The sequence below is a fragment of the Ctenopharyngodon idella genome, chromosome 13 (assembly GCF_019924925.1).
Source record: "Ctenopharyngodon idella isolate HZGC_01 chromosome 13, HZGC01, whole genome shotgun sequence".
Lineage (NCBI taxonomy): Eukaryota > Metazoa > Chordata > Actinopteri > Cypriniformes > Xenocyprididae > Ctenopharyngodon > Ctenopharyngodon idella.
Window position 1 is genome coordinate 24,383,530 of NC_067232.1, and position 16,375 is coordinate 24,399,904.

Genomic DNA, 16,375 nt, shown 5'->3' on the forward strand with positions numbered 1-16,375 from the left:
TACAATATAAATCTTAAAGAGAGAAACTCAAGAGAAAACATTATGTAAGGGAAAAGAAAATAGATGAAGATACAATAGAAAAAAATTCAAAGATATAAGAACAGGAGTTGGTGAGAAGACATGATTTAGAGAGAGTGATTGTACAAAATTGTACATTTTGAAATGAATTGGTCACACCCCATGGGAAGATGAATAGGAATTTGAACTAGAAGTACAGGAAATTTAATGAATTACAATTCATTATTGTTTTATGGTCCAAAAATTGGCAATTTGAATAAGTATAGTATTATAAATTAAGTACAGATTTCCATAGGGGACTAAGATTTGTCTTCACAAACTTTATTGTATATATACACTTGGAGGTATATTTTCTTTCTATTTCACTTCATTCAGTTCTAATGCAGTGTTCTAATCCTATGCAATTCCAATTTAAATCTAATTCAGGAACTACCAATTCACCCTTCGCTGAGAGTTTGATTGACAGGTGATCCGACCAATCATGATGCTGAGTCCGCCATTTTGTCCGACAAACAAACCAGACAGGAGAGTTAATAAATTAACGTCGGTGGACTTAAACTTAAAATGGTGTGTATTGATGTCTTTCTGCGGTTGAAACAACATAGAGTACCTTCTAATGTTAATTCATGTTTATTACTGAAAGGAAGAGATGATCGGTTCACGTGCCTCTTGTACTGAGACGCTACAGCGATCTGTCATGACACATTAAAGAGCCACAAAACAGTATTTATTGTTTGATTTTTTTTTTTTTTTTTAAATGACAAAATTTGAAAGCTGAGGCTTTGTTTCATCCCAAAAGTAACCTGCTCTGTTGGCACGTTGTCAGTGTCCTTTTTGCTCAGCGATGTATTTTTCACTTTGTGAGAACATGTTGTGTGGCGTGAGAGCACATGGCTTATCGGACAAAGCAACAGTAACTAAGGGGGCGTGTCTTTGCGAAAGGTCAATTGGTAACATCTTTGGGTCATGGCAACTACAAAATATTTTCCTAGGATTTTGGTGGTCACCCTCATGAGGACACTTTACTCTTGGTGGCGAGTCAGAACATCTATCCTTGCTTGGCATTTCCAGGGAATTGAATCAGCTGCTCTAAGAAGCTCTTGAGAACAGTCTGTTTCTGATTGCATAGAGTGCATTACCATTATGAGTCCAAACCAGCTCTGGCATGAAATCCTGGCACTTGGATGGATAAAGATGCTGCAACAACCACTGCCACCAACAAAAAAACATAAACTGATTTGCAGACAAGTGGATTAGACTGGCACATCTTCCCCTAAAATATCATTGCATCACCCTTGTAATATTTCTAAATAATTGTAGCGTACTTAATAGTACACTTTCAGAAAAAATGATACAAAAGCTGTCACTGGGACGCCACCCTTTAAAAAGGTTCTAATGTGTACCATTTAGGTACTAATATGTACACTACTTTTGATACGCTCTAAAAAATGCTGGGTTAAAAACAACCCAAGTTGGGTTGAAAATGGACTAACCCAATGGTTGGGTTAAATGTTTGACCCAACCTGCTGGGTAGTTTTATTTAACTCAACTGTTGTTTAAAAATTACTGTATTTCTTGCTTAAAATTAACCCAAAATATGTTGGAAATGAACATTTATTAATAAGTTTAATGAATAATAATTAAACAATTGGGTTAAATAAAACTGCCCAGCAGGTTGGGCAAACATTTAACCCAACCGCTGGGTTAAGACAACCCAATCGCTGGGTTAGTCCATTTTCAACCCAACTTAGGTTGTTTTTAACCCAGCATTAACAAAATGCAACTTTAAGGTACTAATATACACTCTTCAGGTACAAAGATATACCTTTTAAAAGAGTACCACCCCAGTGACAACTTTTGTCCCTGTTTCCTGAGAGTGTAGGTACTGGTCAAGCATTTTAATTTAAAATAAGTGAAGTGAAACACTAAGTGAAATTACTTTGGCAATAGCTGCATAAGTTTCACAGCAACTTGACAGAACTGCCAAAAGCTCACAAAATCTCACATACAGACATGACTGACGCAGCCACACATCCATCCACATGCATATTTAGTTTGCTGCCTGATATATGCTAATTCATGCACATAATGCAGATTACTGAGATAGTTATCAGGCTTCAGCTCTTTGAGAACTGTTTGTCCCCAAACAAGCTAACAAGTGAGCTGGAGGAACAAATATATGACCTCATTCTCCCGTGCAGCATTGCGTTAAGTAACAACAGTCAGAGAAACAAATATATTAACAAAAACAGCGAGAACGAACCCAGTGGTTGGTAGCACTGAGAGTGTGAACTGCATGCATGCAGATGTAAGGTTGAACCACAGAAAGCCTTTTTACAGTTCATTCAGGCACAATTACAATGGAACTGGCCTGAATATGAACAAAAAAATCCTTTCCTTTAGAAATATTGAAAAAGGAGCTATTCAAAAACTAGTTATTCAAAGATGACTCATAGCATTAACGGGGGGAATAAATTAAAAAAAAAAAAAAGTCTGCTAGTGTGCGTTCTCCCTAGAGGACGCTCAGGAAGCTCCTGGAGGCCATCAGGGCCAGTGGAGTTGAAGCAGAGCAATCGGCACTTTGAAAGGAAGCCTAATTAAAAAGCAAAAACACTTGCTTAGTCAGACAGGAACTTTTTTTTTCTTCATGTCATACTTCTGACAGTATAAAGAATCTGTTTAATTGTGAATATTAGTTGGCTTAGAAAGTATATGTGAGCTGCTCTGCCTTCTGGAAGCTTTCATAAAACTATTGTCATAGCAAAATAGGAAGTGAAAATATCTCCGGTGCTAATATTTAGGTCAGTGGGCCCTGTGCCGTAATATTTGACAGAAGAAACTCAAATCAGCCTAACATAAAATAAATCTTTCAGCTTAATATCTAATCCCTTCCTGCTTCAAGAGTTTTGTAATTGTTCCGATCCAACTACGTTCCAGGTTTCCCATGATCATTTACAGGTGAGAGAATCCCCACTAGGGCAAACCAGGGGCAATGAGCATGTGCAATTATGTATATATTAAATTTTGGCCAATACCATTTATCCCTCTGGTGCTAAATTATAAATTATAATTTAATATAAATTATATTCACGCTGTAGTTATAATCCATTTATTCACTTTTTGAGCATAGTAAAATGAGCAAAATAAAATTTCCAACTTAAAATGTCATAAATTTTCAATGCTTTAGAGCACAGACTTAAAGGGATAGTTCACCCAAAAATGAAAATTATTCCATGATTTACTCACCCTCAAGTCATCCTAGGTGTATATGACTATCTTCTTTCAGGCGAACACAATCCAAGATATATTTAAAGATATCCTTAGTCCTTCAAGGATTATAATTTTTTCAAAAAAAAAAATGCATCCATCCTTAAAAAATTCATCCATACGACTCCAGAGGGTTAATAAAGGCCTTTTGAAGTGAAGGGATGCATTTTTGTAAGAAAAATATCCATATTTAGAACTTCATAAATTCAAATAACTAGCTTCTAGCTTCGGATGACCGTATGCATACTGCACACGTCAATTTGAGCGGAAGAGCAACCTTTGACCTGACGCGATGACGCAATGACGAATACAGAGGCGCAGAGGAGAGAGCAAAACAAAACACCGGTCACGAATTAGAAGTTTAAAACGAGAAATTTTAAAGAGAAATGTCGGATGATTTCGATATAAGAGAAGAGGAGCTTGAGTTTGTTGCACAGCCCTATTTGTTTGAACCATGAGAGGCGTCTAAGCTTACGATACTCCTACATCCTGCGTCATACATCACGTCACGGGTCACTCATTTGGCACATTCTGCGTGCGGTTGTTCACCGGAAGCTAGTTGTTTGAATATATAAAGTTTTAAATATGGATATTTTTCTTACAAAAACGCATCCCTTCGCTTCAAAAGGCCTTTATTAACCCTCTGGAGTCGTATGGATTCATTTTTTTATGGATGGATGCATTTTTTCTGTCTTCAGAATTTGGCCTACCATTCACAACCATTATAGTCCTTGGAGGACTAAGGATATTTTTAAATATATCTCGGATTGTGTTCATCTGAAAGAAGATATATACATATATATACAAGTCATATACACCTAGGACGGCTTGAGGGTGAGTAAATCATGGAATAATTTTCATTTTTGGGTGAACCATCCCTTTAATTTTGATCTCTTTTAAAAGATGACACTTGGCAAATTATTGCTGAAGTGAAAAAAAGTTAACTTAAAAAAAGTTACATAATTTTACGTTTATTGTTATGAAAAATGAACAAAAATACTATTTTTTAATTTTTATATGAAATATATATTTTTAAAAACATGTTTTACTGTAAATCTGCAAGAAAATCAAAGCCATAAATCTAAACAAGTTGTGTTCCAAATTTGAGCTTGATATCTCAAAAAATGAGCTTTCAGTAAGAGTTTGTTTGGCCGCAGTACCAAAAGTTTTCACTAGATGAAATTCGTCTCCCATTCATTTCAATTCCGCGAGGAGCACAAGTGTGACTACTTTTTCAGGACCTTTTCGAATCATGTCCATGATTTTTTATTTATTTATTTTTCACATAGCAAGTGCCAAAACCTTTACCAAGTTTCATACCATTCCGATGAAGTAAAAAAAAAAAAAAGTACAACTTTTCAGTCAAAAATGACCAAAGAGCACCAAAAAATCTGATAAACGAAAGTAACATTTACCACTTATTTTATTTCCATATTTGAAAATTGTCATGTTTTTCATTTTCATTAAATGTTTGTATTTTAAATCATAGTTTTTCAAATTATATTTAACAACTGTTTTTTATGCTGACTGCTAATTGTCTATTAACACTGTATGTGATGAATTCTTGCTGACAAGCAATTGCATTATTGTAATAAACTGATCTTGGAGTGAGAAAGAACACAGACTTTGTGACTTAGAAATAAATAAATAAATAAATAAATAAAAACGCTGCAGGTAAAATCATATACTGCTCTGATCCCTTCTTCTTGTTCTAGACATCTCCTGCATATGCCCCTAGTATACACTGCAGATTGTTAGCACTATTGTGTCTAATTTGTAACCCTGTTGGCATCCCTCAAAGATCCTTAATGAAGCCAGCTAAACTGTCAGACTTATTAGGCTTGGCTCTGGAGAAACACACTTGTGATTTACAAATCCCCGGGGGAAGTAGGGTTTACATCACTTGCCACTAGTTCTCAATTACTTCCATATCATAGTACATCTCTGCTAGTTTGCTGAGGCTGAGCTGCCTTTCACTACAGAGATAGGTGCCCACCATTCTGCATCTAGAAACATCTCTACTCTTAGTTGGCTGCTTGTTTCTACTGTAGATGGCTACTCGTTTTAACCATTTCACAACAACAAACACAGTCTTGCCCTGCCTGAGCCTGACATGACTATGGGAAAGTTAAGATTTAGTTAAAATGTAAACATGTAAACTTTAACAAAAAGCAATGTAAAACATGTTTAAGTCCAATTCATTGTAAAATAAATAAATAAAATAAGAAAGAGCAAGGAAAATAAATGCACTCATTATTAACCACACCTACTAAGTAAACTTGGATGAAACTCTTCTTCAGACAGCACTATATTTTCAGTGGAAGTTTCTAAATTGCTACTATGGCTTTATTCCTGATTCATTCCTGCTGAAGAGTAATTTTAACAATAGAATATATGCACATTCTAATAAGTCACTTTGGCAGTGTAAGACAAGGTGTACAAAAAGTATACAAGAAAAATGTATTTATGTTAATGCCAATGCATTTCTGCATGCCTCTAAAAGCATTTTAAAACAGTAGCAGAATGTTATGTCTCCAGTGTTTGCATTTACATTTAAAACAAGTTGATTTAATTCACTGAGCAATCATTTAAAATACCATTCATTTCTTGCAGCACTTGTGAAATTCTATGAAAGTAGTGTGGATTATTCTAAGTAAACCATTTTTGCTTTGCTAAAAAAAAAAAAAAAAAAGACTTTATTTTATGGTTCAGTTGGTACAAGGTGTCAGCAAAAAAAGCAGTACACACATATTGTCAATACAGACCTGTTGGTGCAGCTTACAGTGAGAGTAAAGCAGAGATTAATCCTATTAAACACTGTGAAATTTGTGCTATGTTTGTTACATAATAATTACATGGTAATTACCATGTGAAATACCACAATACAGAGCATTCCCTTTAGAGCCTAATTAGGAGCTAAAATGTATAAAGGTGGGGGAAAAAAACTGAATGTAAAGAATAGCCGTTTCTCTGCGAGGTGATAATACACGTGATTTAATCTGGTTGGACACAAAGGATTATACATCAGGAGGAGTTATGCCGGGTTCAGACTACACAATATTTTTGTCGGTTATGATAGTCACTGTGTCAGATTATACGATTTTGACTCTTAAAATCTTGCGTCATGGACAAGAAACATGTCAGACTACACATTGCTACCCATATATTCATCGCTTGCCGTTTTTAACCACATGCGTGCTGTCATCGAGAAGGCGGGACTATCGACTGACAGAAGGTGCCGTGAGCATAAACAAACAATGGCTAGCAGCGTGTTTCGCTCTGTCTTGTCTCAGAAAAGCCCAAAAGTGGACACATACTGTATCTGGATTGTATGGATATTTGGATTTCCTCCAAAAAGAATTGAGGTAACATAACTTTTATTTACCTTTTTCCACTCTGTCACGGTAGTCCCTTGAGGAAACATTATTAACACTGGAGTATTGTAGCCATAGCTCCTCAAACATTTCATCCATTTTAAAATTCCACCTAGCAGGAACATTACCATTGTCTCTCTTTCGTTTCTGTGTGTTTGAAAGCATGTATGAAGGCGCTTCTGTGCTCCTATTAGCCAGTGTCAAACATGTGACAGAACTCGTCGTGGACGACTGAAAAAAAAAAAAAAAAAACATGCTAGTCTTTTTGTCGTGACGTCGTGAAGCATCGCAGACGTGGCATCGGTTGTTGTCCACTATGACACACTAAACGAGCTGAAACGATCGAATCTTGCATCCCGACCCCCATTGTCGTTTACAAATCCCCACGACACCCTACGCATATCATGGCAAAATTGGGCTAAAATCGTGTAGTCTGAATTGGGCATTAGGGTGTAGACAGCAACTTTAGAATGATCTTAGGGTTAATTACACTTGACTTCCTAATACACTGTAAAACTCAAGTTCAGAATACTCAAAACATTTTAGGAAACTTATTACCTCAAAACATTTAAGTAAATAACTCATTTTTTTAAGTTAGTAGAACTTAAAATATGTGTAACAAGTGGGGCGGGGCCGAGAGCTGTGGAAGCAGCGGAGCAAGGCCAGTGTGGTGAACAGGTGTCTCTCATTAACAATCACGTCACCGGCATCCCTTCGCTCCCACAGTTCCTAGCCTCGGCCAACTCATCTTAATGTTAATTACATACAGTTCATTTACATAAACATCACATTCAGATCTTGGTTAAATGTTAGATTTAGACTTAATTTCAACATTTATGTATACAGTCTGACGCAAATCATGCTGGGAATTAGAAATCTGCTGCAACTCAACTCAATCACATTAAGTTCAGCTCACTACAATAAAATTTTGAGTTTACGCAACTTTTTTCTATTAAGTACAATAAACTTTCCTTATTATTTGAGTGAAACAAACTCATTTCATTTAATTAATTTCACTGTTCGGTTTTACTTGAGTCTATTGGTTACAAACTTTCTCAAAACATCCATTCACACTCTCAAAAACAATATGCACTCAGACATTCAGTCACACCAAGTTCAAAAAGTCACATACACAAACGTTCATTTAAAAAGAAATCAGATTATCCGACGTTCTCTATATCGCCCCTACAATACAACAGGCGCTCTCTTCGCTATACACCTAAATAGCCTTGTATCAACTTGCCGGGTCCATTTACTCAGTCTCCGTTTTTCCCCCCTTCCGTCAGTCCCTAATGGATGTGAAAACGCAACTGCATATCCTGGAGATCTGCTGAGTTTATATTTTGTCTTAACCAGATTTAAAGCAAATAATCGTGCTCTCGCTACATGTGACGACACACTTTGATAAGATGAAAATGCAAATGGGTGAATCACACCCTGACAAGTTACTTACTTATTCAGTCAGTCAAAGCTCTGTGTGTCTCTCTTGAAGGCAGGTCTTCTTTATTATGTCTGACAGCCTCAAACCTGTCCTTCTCCACCCCTTGAAATCCACACTTTTTGCTCTTTACCTAGGAACAGCATCCATCACTGTCCGGAGCCCTTCTAGTCTATCAGCGCGTGAGATCGGAAGCGTTGAAAGCCATTGGGGGGAGAATCGCCGTGGCTGCCGTCTGCTGAAAGGAGCTCCGCTAACTAAGACCGTGCGCATTAACGACACCTGACCGTCACAGACAAAGTGAACTAGTGACACACTTACGTGCACCGCGCTGATGAAATATCGCAGTGATGTCTCCCTCGCTCCTGTGCCTCTCTTTTTTCCCACCTCTCTACTAAAGCGCAGCAGTAGAGGGCTGTGGAAATTCGCAACAGCGCTCGCTGAAACCCCTGGCAGAATACATCACCACTTTCCCTTTATGAGTCACAAAGCACACACATACACACCTCTGATCCGTTCCCACCTGCCACACGCAGGGTGTCTCAAGCGAACACGCACTTTTAATCGTTTTCTTTTACCTTTACCTCCATGCACTGACAGTTTAAACAGTCTTAACTCTATCACAAACACACACCTCACAGCATAGGTACGGCGGCTTACGTGCTCAACGCGTGCGGCTGGTTACCTGTGGCTGCTGTTCTAGATGCCATAAGGATCAGTGTCCCTGTGATCAGTGTCTGAGTGATCAGCTAAGGGGAAGAGGGAACAGCCAGCACTCTGTCTCCACGACAACGCCCGGCAGATGCCACACCTCCAGTTCAGGCTCCTCAAGAACAATAAGCGTTTATCGCCACCCTCCCTCCTCTCTCTCTCTCTCTCTCTCTCTCTCTTCTTCCTTTCCCATCCGCCGCTTCCCGCTGTAAAGCCGCGCTCACTCAGAGAGAGTGACGCGCTTGTGTGTGACGTCTTCCCAAAAGCAAGGATTCTGCATGTGTGTCTGTTAGACTGAGTTCCACAAGGGGATTAGGCACTTTTCATCTTCATGACGCACACTAGAAAGAGAGGGAGAGAGAGGGCGAAAGAGACCGGAGATGGAGAGACAGAGGATGGGGTCGTCATGGAGATATTCGCCCGTGAAGGGAATGTAGGGTGAATGACATGAGATAGAGGCATACGACACAACCGCATGCCACTTTTGATTCAGTTTCGCATAAAAGAAAAGAACTAACTAGCTGAAAAGGCACTGGTGCTGATTTGCATGCACATATTCTCGCTTTCTCCTCTTGAGCTTTACTCGTGTAACCGGCTAGCCCTCGGGGAGGCCCTTCTACCGCTCTATCGTGCGTCTGACTTAATGCTCCAGCCTTCAGATTAAAATAGCTACAGCCAAATGCCTTAAACTCGCCGCCTTTTCTAAGATTACAAAGCACTCGCCTTGTCCAGCAATGTGAGCTTTAATTCGAAACCCTGCAGAGTGGACAAAGTGAGGGCAGAATCCCTTATGGTACTTTAGGTAACATGAAATGCCATGTCTAATTCCCATTAACATGGTGTAGATGGCAATCTGCCGTTGGGAGTATGACAGGCTCTTTATTCTACATACTAAACAAAGGACTCTACAGCCTGTAATTGTGCACAATGTAGTGGGTGTTATAATTAAGCCACTCCCCATCAGCTTTAAGCCTCGCTAACAAGAGAGTAATTGACTGAAGAGGTCGTCGGCCATACAGATGAAACGTCGATGTATATGATGTGATAGTAACGAGTTAGTCAACGGTATCTGGGGCGTCAATGTATGCAGCATGTGCTCTGTCGAATGCCAAATGTGTTTTCAAAGGTGCAGCTGTAATTGTAGAGCTCTATCATCTGATTCTGTCATGCTGATCTGATATCAAAGAGATGAAAGCTTACTGTGATTGCACATTCCAGGAGCAGGAATCCCACACATGCAAAGCCGGATACACCCAGAGACAATTACAGTGAAGATTGGGAAAGCCAGACTTTTTACTACATTACAGTAATAGGAAGAGTCAAAGACAACTGCATTCGGTTTGGTGAGAGGAAAAGTGCAAACTCTATTACTTTTATATGTCTGTTTAGTATTACACATGTCAGGAAGCGAACATACTTAAGAAGCATTACATTCACACTGGAGCTTAAAGGCCCGTTCACACCAAGAACAATAGCTATAAAGATAACGATAAAGATATAGTTCTAAAAATCGTTTTAAATATAAAAGAATAGCACTGTTCACACCACAGCTGTAACGATAATGATATAGAGAAACAATATCGCTGGGTTCACTTTCAGAATGACTTTTTTCCAGCTGTTGAATGATAAAACACTGACAGCCAATCAGAATCCATTCTAATTTAAGGGCTCGCGCATTTAAAATGGCAGACGACGAAGTTAATCTCCGAGGTCCAGAAAAAGCCACAATTGTTTGACAATTCAAACCCCATTTTCAAGGATACTTTAAAGAAAATTGATATATGGTAAACAATCAGTCATACCCTCTGAATAAATAATGAAAAATATTAAAGATGAGATCATTATGCCAGGCTAGCAAACAGCGTAACATAAAATTACCTCAGGTATCCAGAGCTAGTTTCGATAACATTGTCTTGCTTTGAAGTTGCAGTGAAAAAGACTAGGCATTGTTTTTATTTCACTATATTGACTTCGTCAGCTAAATTCACTGTTAGATTAGATCGATTACACTAGCTATTCACTCGAAAATGTAGCATGCTGAGGACATCTGCTGGTTGAAGCCGTGTAAATGCAACAAGAACAGCAAAAACATGTTGTACTCACTTTGAAACTGCAGCAAGTGAGCTTAAAATAAACACACCGTTATCATTCGTTGGTGTGGACGCAAATATAGTTATCGTTTTTGGTGTGAACGGGCCTTTATACAAAGTCACTCCTCGTTTGACTGCTCTATCTCTGGGTACACACTGAATTTGGTAATTTATGAGAGGGACAGCTGCATTCTACACCTAAATTCATTTAGAAATTACAGGTAGTAGTAACCAAATTTATATCAAACCTAAAAAAAAAAAAAAAAAAGTGTACAGAACTGAACAACTAGTTGTTAATGCAGTAATGCTTCTCTCTCTTTTGGAAACTGACAGCCTGTCGATGAGGGTCTTCTTTCACCGTGAGGAGTGCTGGCAAATTACAGACTGAGGTACGTGTCTTGACTCATCCGCAATTTTGACATCCACACCTGTCTCTCTCCGCTAGCTCTGTGGTCTAAGGGCGATCCATTACTGTCCAAAGACAGCAGGCTGTTTAAAAAGAGGAGCTGAATGAAATGGAAAAACTTTTGAGATGAGCAGATACCTCTGGTTGCTAATATTACTTTGGTCAAAAATCGCCAAACAGGCTAATCTGTTAGCATCCATGAGTGACTCCTGTAGTCCGTTCACACTTGGATTAAAGATTTAGGGGATTTAAGGCCTGTTCACACCAAGGATGATAACTATAATGATAACTAAACAGTTTTAATAATCATTTTAATTCTATGAGAATAGGAAGTCCACACCACAACTTCAATGATAATGACAAAGGAACAAAACTGCTGAAATCACTTGCAAAACCATTTTTCCAGCTGATGAACAATAAAAACACTGAGAGCCAGTCAGAATTCACCTGACTTTAAATAGCTCAAGCATTTAAAGCGGCGGACAACAACAGCAGAGCACGCTTATAATAAACAGAACATTAGCATGTGTTGGTATGGATGCTAATATAGACTGTTAAGCTATCATTCTTAGTGTGAACGGGCCTTTTCTCCTGTATTTAAACACTTTGTAACTCCTAAAACTTTGTAAAATTACTCTTTTTTTCGTTATATGAAAAAGAAGAGCCTTCTGATGAACTAATAGTGCGAGGTTAAGGTGGGACTAGCTGCTAGAACAGATGGTGCAGACAGTAAGGCAGTGTTTAGGAAACCTGTTTGAAAACAGTAACAAAAATTATTTTTTCAATTCCAGTGGTGGAGAAATTACATGGTTAAAAGAGACTGTCCTCCTCCAAAAAACGACCCTAGAGTCGTTTTTATTAACGACTACACCTACCCCAACCCTAAACCTACCCTTAGTGATTTATAGTGCATATACACTTTATGAGCACAAGCGATCCCTGGGATCAAACCCACGATCAAATGATCGCATATTGTTGTATATTGCAATGCTCTACCAATTGAGCTAAGCAAAACCAGAAATATGATGCAGATAAAAGGGTACAGTGCATTAAAATGAAAGTGTCCTGTTGTCGATAAGGGGCGCAACTTTAGTAAACGCTCCTATGGGTCGTATTTCAGGGAAGTGACAAATGACTTATATCGGCGTATTGGTTGGAGGACATGTTGGGTTAAAAGGTTAGTTTAACCATAAATGAAAATTAACCCATAATTGACTCACCCTCAAGCTATCCTAGGTGTATATGATTTTCTTCTTTCAGTCAAACACAATCAGAGTTATATTAAAAAATATTCTGGCTCTTCCAAGCTTTATAATGGAAGCAAATAGTTACCAAGATTTTGAAGCCCAAAAAAGCACATCCATCCATCATTAAAGTAATCCATACGGCTCCACTAGCTTCCAGTAATGTCTGTCCACGCATTCACGAGAGAGTCGAGTTCTGTCGTATGACGTAGGATGTAGGAGTAGAGTAAGCTTAGGTGAGAGTAGACACCTCTCGCGGTTCAAACAAATAGGATTGGGCAACAAACTCAAGCTCCTCCAACATTTCTCTTTAAAAATTCTTGTTTTAGACTTCTTATTTTTGACCGATGTTTTGTTTTGCTCTATCTTCTGCGTTTCTGCGTTCATCAAAACGTCATGCGTCAGATCAAAGTTCACTGTTCCGCTGGAATCGACTCAGTTACGGAAGCCAGTGATTCTTTATAGTTATAAATATGGATATTTTTCTTACAAAAATACATCGCTTCTCTTCAGAAGGCCTTTATTAACCCTCTGGAGCAATATGGATTACTTCTATGATGGATGGATGTGCTTTTTTGGGCTTTAAAATCTCAGTTACTATTCACTCCCATTATAAAGCTTGGAAGAGCCAGAATATTTTTTAATATAACTCTGATTGTGTTTGACTGAAAGAAGAAAGTCATATACACCTAGGATGGCTTGAGCATGAGTAAATTATAGGATAATTTTCATTTTTGGGTGAACAAACCCTTTAAGGTTCTGAATCACTGTCAGCCTGCATGAGCCCAAACAGACTGACTTTATTCACTGAACTGACAACAACATTTGAAGAGACAATTGTTTTACTTCTTCTTTATGAATAAAAAATGAAACATTCCAAAGTAAACAAATGTAAAAACAACCAATTTAATTATGCAGGAGACGCTTTGATGTTTCTTTGCACGTTTGATCATTTCAGGCATCTTTGTTTGAAAGCATCAAGAGATGCGACGGCGCAATTTGACATGAAATAAAGGAGCCTGAAGTGAAATGCATTCATTAACGTCTCTTCACGCGTCTGCCGTGTTAAAAGAAGCACCTATAGTGAGAATCGTGCAGCGCTGTGTGTCAGAGTTTAAGTGTGAACAGAACAGACTTCCTCAACTCTCACACACTCCATATGTAGCCGTTCACTGGCCAGTCGGTTGCTATGGGAAACCATCAGAGCACATCAAAACGAGCCCTCGAGGGACTCCTGCCACGAGCAATCCTATCCACTGAAACACACTTAACAGCGTGTGTGACAGAGTGCCGTTTCCGAGATGCGGACAATTCGGTTTCTCACCCCTTGCCTCATAAAAGAAACAGAAACTCATCTGTCAGAGGTCTAATAACAGCCAGGAAAGCATTTAGGGGTCATGCTGCTCGGATATTGAGCGAGACATTTTAGAAAATGGAATAATTATTGGGCAGTACAAATATAAATCTAAAGAACAAGGCAAATAGATACAAATCTGTACATGAATCACCCTTCTGTAAGACCCGGACTGTGATTTATGAAGCATCTGTAAACAGCGAGCATTCATACCTGAACATGACATAGTGAATTCAGGAAGTATTATTTTAAAAATATGTATGCATAACCGTTTAGCATTCATTTTACCCCAAGCAAATGTGCGATTAAATTTCAACAGACAAGTAAATACAAACATATGATTTGTCAAACAAACAGAAAAGTCATCTGAACTTGAGCAGTGGCAGTGATCTCTACAGGCACGAGCTCTTCAAGTCAGTGAGGGGGTGACTAATTGGCAGAGACAAAGTGAAGGTTGAGTCTCCATCTTGTGGCCATTAATCATAATATTCACAGATCTGTATCCCACAATCTTCCCTCCCAAACGCTCAAGTATATTACTTTCACATTTAAGTTATTGGCAGATGAAACTCCTGCACAAAGTGCATATTGTATAAGGGCCAATTATCTAAGCATGTAACTGAGGATACCACTACATCTAAACATAAGCAATTTAATTTTTTCACAATTTTTTTTCCTAATTACAAACAAATGTCTTCAAGTATAACAGTCTGACTGAAAATTTACTTGAATTTTAGAATTTCTCTAAACCTTAGTGTGTTATACAGTTCAAAAGTTTGGGGTCAGTAAGATTTTTTTTAATGATTTTGAAAGAAGTCTGTTATGCCCACCAGGGCTGCATGTGTTTGGTCAAGTAACACAGTAATATTGCGAAATATTGTTACATTTTAAAATAACTGTTTACTACTTCAACATGTTTTAAAGTCCCCCCTAATTTTATCCTTTAAAACTCATCTTTGATCACCAAAATAACATATTTAAACATTTTGTCCTGTGAAAAAAATTTCTTCATGCCTTAAAATAGTATGAATGTAACTCTACACCCTTGCCTCATTTAGTATACACGGATCTATGAATATGCAAATTAGCCCCACCTCCACTTGCTCATGCCAGCTCAGAGATCCGCTTGGTCAATTTTACTGAGGTAAACGCTGCACAACGGTATCGCTCTTTACAACATCAGACACATAACGGTAATTAATATGATAAGCCTTTTGTTTGACTATGTTATCAAACAGCTATTAATGTGTTGCTAATGTTACACAAACCATGTTCCCGTTCGCCATGTCAGAGTCAGACAGCTGCCTTCTAAAAATCGGTGTCCTTACAAATGCTTTGAACAACTCAGAACGTCAGTGGAGAAAGGCATACAGTTCATCATAACATCGTAATATACACCCACCATATTCGTAAATCTACACGATTTTTCATATCAAAAGAAAAACATACTGGGATAACCTGGCTTCTCTTGAGACTCCCCTTTTTAAGAGCATAGTTAATGATATGCTAAATCCCGCCGGCACGTTGACGTGATTGGTTACGAGGTAGTTTGTGACGTCACAAACTCCAGCGATTTCAAACCGCGTTTTTGAGACTGTCTTTTTTTCACTGCAGCTTTAAGGAGAAAATACTCATTTACATTACAATGGTGTTGAATTATGAATTTGAATTTTACATGTAAAGTCACCAATGCTGTTTGGGCTGATTTCAAGAGTTCCAAACTTCCACTGGCATTAATATCAGCACAAAAACTGTGCGGCGGGAGCTTCATGGAATGGGTTTCCGTGGCCGAGCAGCTGCATGCAAGCCTCACATCATTGGACTCTGGATAAGTGGAAACGTTTTCTGTGAAGTGACGGACCACTCTTCTCTGTTTGGCAGTCTGATGGGCAAGTCTGGGTTTGGCGGATGCTTTGAGAATGTTACCTACCAAACTGAATTGTGCCAACTATAATGTTCGATCGAGGAGGGATAATGGTAAATCTTAATGCTTCAGCATACCAAGACATTTGGGACAATATGCTTCCAACTTTGGGGAAGGCCCTTTTCTATTCCAGCATGACTGTGCCCAGTGCACAAAGCAAGGTCCATAAAGAACTGGAACGGAGATTGCGAGGCAGGCCTTCTCATCCAACATCAGTGCCTGACCTCACAAATCCTCTATGGATGAATGGGCAAAAATTCCCAGAAGCACTCAAAAATCTTGTGGAAAGCCTTCACAGAAGAGTGGAAACTATAGCTGAAAAGGGGGGACCAGCTACAACAGGGACTGTAATGACATTACATTTTAAATAAGACATTATTATGTAGTACATAATGTCTTATTTAAAATGTAATGTCACTACAGTCCCTGTTGGTGTGATAGTCAGGTGTATATGCAAACAAAGTTCACAGGAAATATGTATATAATCAATCTAAAACTATTTTAAAAGGCAAGGCATCTTGCCATTTTTTTTTTTTTAAATAATTACTT

General features: G+C 38.3%; 1 protein-coding gene across 5 annotated transcripts in view; it reads right to left on the reverse strand.

Moving 5' to 3' along the window:
* Positions 1 to 16,375, reverse strand: part of lingo2b (leucine rich repeat and Ig domain containing 2b) — a 32,754-nt gene that overhangs the window by 15,007 nt on the left and 1,372 nt on the right. Inside the window, exon 1 of one of the 5 annotated variants that reach the window (XM_051918207.1) lies at positions 8,758 to 8,951. The exons of 1 other annotated variant lie outside the window; for it this stretch is intronic. The gene's annotated coding sequence lies outside the window, so the exon portion shown is untranslated. 3 more of the 5 variants (XM_051918205.1, XM_051918209.1, XM_051918206.1) reach the window with 3 other exon arrangements.